Genomic DNA, 5600 nt, shown 5'->3' with positions numbered 1-5600 from the left:
AATTTCAACATCAGACCAGCAAAATGTATTAAACTTCCAATTATTTTTCCGCGTTCGGGGTTGGTCATGTGACATATCTTCAAAAAACATATAAACTTATGCGAAATTAATATAAAACTACAAATTAATAATAGAAATGAAACCAAAAAAAAAGGTGTAATCTCTAGGTGCGTCCGACTAAGATTTGAACCCGCGGTCTCTGCTTTGAAAAGCAAACGCCTTAGTAACAAGACCACAACGTGCCTTGACAATTTGCTCTAAATTCGGCTTCATTTAGCTTTCGCTATGTGTCACTCATTCGTTTTGATGATTCTATTCAATAAAAGAAATAGTTTGCAGTAAATTGACTGACAGGCCCCTGTCAATGGTTGAAGGGCAAAACGTGAGATAGATATATGTGATGACAAAGACTGTACTGCTTTCGATGATTGTCAAAACGCTTTACCTGAAATTAGCATAGCTATTATTCATTCAATATACGACCATACATGTATGCTTTAAACGTCTATTTTTTCATATTGTTCAGATATATTTGACACGTTGACCGCTTAGATACCAGTGGTTTTTTGACAGCTAAGGTATCAATGATTTGTTGTAAGTGTATAAATTAATGAATAGCGACTGTTAAGATATTTGTGACATGTTGAGCGCTCACAGGTAAATGCTACCATGACAGTCAACAACTTTTTGACAGTTTAAACGTTTACCTCTCTTTGAGCACCTGGAGTGTATAGCGACTTCTGCTGCTGACTGTACCAATGGTTCTGAGTAACATGATTTAAAAGCCTCTTTTTATTTTCTTTTTGGAATTCACTCTTAACATGGTTTTGCTTTCGACGGACTGAAAGATTTTACTTTCGAAGGACTGAAAGTACGCCCGATGGACTGGGCACTACTATTTTGCTTTCGATGGACTGAAGGCACGCCCGATGGACTGGGTATTGTTTAGTGACCGCATCAGAAGTGCCGGAGCATGTAAGAGGTGCAAGTGGTCTGCTTTTTATGTGCAGAATGCTCTTTGCGAGGAGTAGCACTTACGCGGCTGAGATGGTTACTTCTGACGAGGGTCTGGTATCTGCCGAAGGACTGGCAATGCACCGAAGGACTGGTGTTGTTTTGTTAAAAATGAATTCCCGTTGATGTACTGTGTTCATATGAGTAAAATTGGCATTATTAAGTCAGTGTGCTATTTATTTTAAGATGTCCTACAATGATTATTATCACATATGACCAAAGATTTTTTTCTTAATGCCAGATAATTTTCCCGTAAATTGATATTGATGACAATAGTAGTGATACTGTCGAGCAATGAATTAGAGCTGTTGTGATTTGTGTTTTTGATGTTTGAGATTGTTCTGTTTTCACACAAATTTGAGTGTATCCGCTAGATAGCGGCGATGATTACTGATTATTTTTTATTTAGTCGTTGCTCGATGGACTATTTTTGACTAGAGAATTGAGGATTGTTAAAGTAATTTTGAACAATTATTTTTTTTGGTTGGATTGGTAACAAAGTTTGATTTTAATAGTAATTTGAGTGAGACCCAAATTGTGGGTCAGGAATGACCGAGCGATGAGATACTGTGCTGAGTATTTTGTTACAGAATCAAATGCATACACCCACACACGAGGACGTGTGTAGCGCAGGATGGCCGTGTCGGAGCCTGACACCAGAAAGACGTATTGCAGCGTTATAGTTCTTTATTTTAGACGCCTGTATAAAATCGATTAGCAATGTTGAGCTACGTATTATTTGGTTGTAACAAAATAAATAAAGTTGTGTAGAGAGTAACGCCGTCTATTGGCGCATTGTGGAAATAAAGTCACGTAGAGAGTAACGCCATCTATTGGCGTATTGTTGAACTAAGATGACAGGTAGAAGGCTTTGGAACGTCGAGAGGTTTTTCTCGAGTGAGCGTAGGCACGAGTGGCATTTTTGTCGGTATGTTGGTAGACTGGTCGAGCAGGTTTGCCAACTTGACTTGAAGCGGGAGCAGGGTGGCTCCGCCGCTGGTAGTTCTTCTTGATCGGACCGCGCTAGAGATCGGACGTACTCGTTAGCCAACCTCGTGCCTAACTCGCTACGTTCCTGAAGGCTTATACCTGAAGGATTATTCTGATAGCTTATAGAATCTAGCCTTCTTTAACCATTTAGCTAAGTGTTTTATTTCAAGTGTTATTTTGGTTTCTTATGTTTCATTAGAAGCTTACTTTTGTGAAATAAAGAAAGGATGTGTTATGTGTTGTTTTAACTTGTTTTGAAAAGATTTGTCCCTCTGAGTTTGTTGCCGGTCCCATATCTAAATCTTCTTAGGTCAGATGTCTAGGGTTGTAGCCGGCCTAGTTTGACTTGAATAAAGATTTTAACGGTATCATGTGATCATTTTATTTTGAAAGTAATCCGTTAACATCCTTAAAGAAATTAGTTCTTTTTATTATTTAGTACTGAAATATAGTAGGCACTAGTATGGTTAACGAGTCCGAATGTTTATTTCATGCACTGGTAGCAATGGTAGGTATTGGTTTAGCTGTGAAGTAATACATCGAGATACTACCCCACGCGCCCACCGCCTTTAAGACCGTCGGTATTCGATACATATTATACATTGTATATGATATAATACATATATACTAAAACTACCTAACCGCCGCATACATCTTTTAGATTTCAAGTTTCGTCAGAAGGCCATAACTTTTTTAAATTCGCCTTTAGCGATGCGACCGATAGTTTATAAAACACGTGGCCACAAAGCTTAACGAAATAACAACGTGTCCATTGTGATTACGAAAATAATTTATCTCCGTAACGGCGAAAACATTGTCATGGTCAGAACAACAGGGGGCTGATTCTGACATCACAATTTTGGTATCGTTTTGATCTCATTTTGATACGACTGAGTCGTGATATCAGGCGTCCCACGCGTACCAATAGATAAGTGCGAGTGAAATAACTTATGAGTTACACGAACTTACCGATAAAACCCGCTCCCATACAATCGAAGTGTGATGCGAATAAGTGACTAAAAATGTTGCATGTAAAATCATACACTACCTATTTTCTTTGTGTAGCTATTTTAAACAAGAAAATTCAGTATCAGACATAGATATAGGCACTTAGAGTACGAGCAAGAAAAGTCTGCAGCGATGTTGAAAGCCCACGCAGTGCAAGTGTTATTTTATACGTCATAATTTAATAGAAGTTTGACGATTAAAATGACACTTGCACTGCGATCAAAATCACTGCAGACTTTTCTCGGTCTGACTCTAGGTACCTATGTCACGTGAAGGTCCATGTCAATTGACAAGTTGTATGAAATGGAACCTCTCACCGTGTCAAACACGAAAGCTGTCACTCACACGCCACGACACCAAAGTGTCAAAACTGAAGTTGAACTATAGTCGCACCAATAAACTTCTGCAGCGGATTTGATAGCCCACGCAGTGTATGTGTTATTTGTACGTCATAATTTCACAGAAGTTTGACGTTTAAAATGACACTTGCACTGCGATCAAAATCACTGCAGACTTTTTACGGTCTGACTATACATGCATATGCACATAGGTATATGTTGCTGTGGTCTGTGACGGATTAATCTGTCGTTGGAGTTGAACCTGCGGTTCGGTTATACCCATATCCGTCGTTGGCAACAAAAAGGTTAAGCAAGTGTTTTGACGTGATAGTCTTATAAATCGATGAACACTGGTAGCATGCACGAAAAAGTGTCACGTTGTGGACAGATCTCCATGGTAACGTTACGCCCAAAGTATGCAATTTTTCATCAATGACGATGACGTTATCACACAAAATTATCGTCCGTAAACCGACTTTACAACAATATGTTTTTTTTTTAAGAGAAATATGAGAATGTAACTTCAACTAAGTACTTCGAGTGTAGGCAGCGGCCAGGTTTGTGTGAGTTCTATGATGTACGAGTATGATCCTCATACGACTCCTGCTTGCATTTCATCTGCACCCATCACAGTGAGTCTCTAACACTGATTAGTGCTCACCGTCCATATCAAAATAATATTAAAACCATATTAAATTCCTAAAACAGAATCGGCACTGTCATGACCAGAACAACAGAGCGATAAAACCTAAAACGGGCTGTTAATTTATTCAACGCGTTTATTTTAATAATATATAAACAAGGCGCCATCGCCTTTGCCAACAATGATACGCAAAATTGTTAGTTTTAAAGTTAAGTAGTCACTATCATGACATACCTTTATTTTGACTTATCTATTATTTCGTTGAAGGTGCATTTCCATTCCACTTAGGCAGACATGAGCGGAGATGAGAGAAAGACGTCCAGGAATTATGCAGAGAGATATGGATTACGAGTATTACAATCATGCTATTGATTGATTGGATCTAGATTTACTTAAGAAGAAATTACTACTACTACTAAACTATGAGGACATTAAAATATTATTGACTAGAACTTACTAATTAGGTAGGTATTCTAAATACAGAAGGCCTACCGCGAAAACCAAAGTTCGCAAATTGCGGGCATATTTCGCTTTTACTCTAATTAAGGCGTAATTAGAGTGACAGAGAAAGATGCCCGCAATATGCGAACTTCAGTGTTCGCGGTAGGCCCTCAGAAGATACAAAAAGTTCGCCATGCTTCTCCATGTGATATGTGGCTATATAAAGCCAGCTGACGTAACAACGCGCACCATTACGTGTTTTTTTGCCAAACCGGTTGGGACTTGGACTGGTTTTTGGGATTTAATCAAGGGCACGCTTGTAAACTTCGCTGGTTTACTTGTGTTTTTAGGGAAATCGATTTTACTAGCTTCTGCCTGCAACTTTGCGTGGAATGATGATTTCTGTCTTTCCCTGGGACTAATCTATCTCGGTCCGTATCCTGGCCATGGTGTCCGACCCTTTGTCTTTTGTGATGGATGATCGGTGATCACGCCATGCTTTCTATTCTAAACGAAGCCTCGGACGCCTCGGTACGAACCCGGGCCGTTCTAGCGTGAGTCTGAAAGTTAACAGATAGGGAAAGGAAGACCCGTCCTCTTTCTTCAGTTATTCTGCCAGTGTTCAGTCCATCCTTCTGTATGGCCTCCAGCTCTGGGGACAAGCAAGACCAATGAAATCTAGTCACGTGATATGAAATCGAATTTTAATACTCAATTTATTCGTTTTTTCTATTCAATGTACATAAAAAAATATTTTATATGTCTAAACCCTTATTTAAAAAAAGCCGCGAGACCCAGTGACCCTATTTCCGCCATATTCGCTTTTATTTTATGAGCGCCGGCGCACGTAATGTTACTACGGACCGCTAACTCTGACTAGGGGTACGTTAGAAGGGTTTTCACGTAACCTTATAGACTGAATCGAAACTTTTTCTTTTCGTTTGGCGTTTGTCGATGTGCGGTTGTCATCTCTTCAGCTGGCCTCTTTTTAAGAGACCCCCTGCTTCCAATGACCCTTGTTCTGTAACATATACCTACAACAAAATTTTATTATAAGTTTGACTCTTATTTTGAAGAACTCCATGTAATTCTAATGGTCTGCGTGTTTAGAAACCTTCATCAACTCATTTCAAGCGCTGGGCGTGTAAATTTTTGCTTCGTTTGCA

At 39.2% G+C, this 5600-nt stretch overlaps 1 long non-coding RNA gene across 1 annotated transcript; it reads left to right on the top strand.

The window, feature by feature from the left end:
- The first annotated feature begins 417 nt into the window (after positions 1-417).
- On the top strand, positions 418-2237 carry LOC134672812 (uncharacterized). Its single transcript, XR_010099389.1, has 2 exons — positions 418-1822; positions 1869-2237. It is a non-coding gene; the product is annotated as an uncharacterized LOC134672812 (long non-coding RNA).
- The last annotated feature ends 3363 nt before the right edge of the window (positions 2238-5600 follow it).

The sequence above is a fragment of the Cydia fagiglandana genome, chromosome 17 (assembly GCF_963556715.1).
Source record: "Cydia fagiglandana chromosome 17, ilCydFagi1.1, whole genome shotgun sequence".
NCBI classification, from domain to species: Eukaryota; Metazoa; Arthropoda; class Insecta; order Lepidoptera; family Tortricidae; genus Cydia; species Cydia fagiglandana.
The sequence above is the reverse complement of the archived record's forward strand: the minus strand, read 5'-3'. Positions and strand labels throughout refer to the sequence as shown.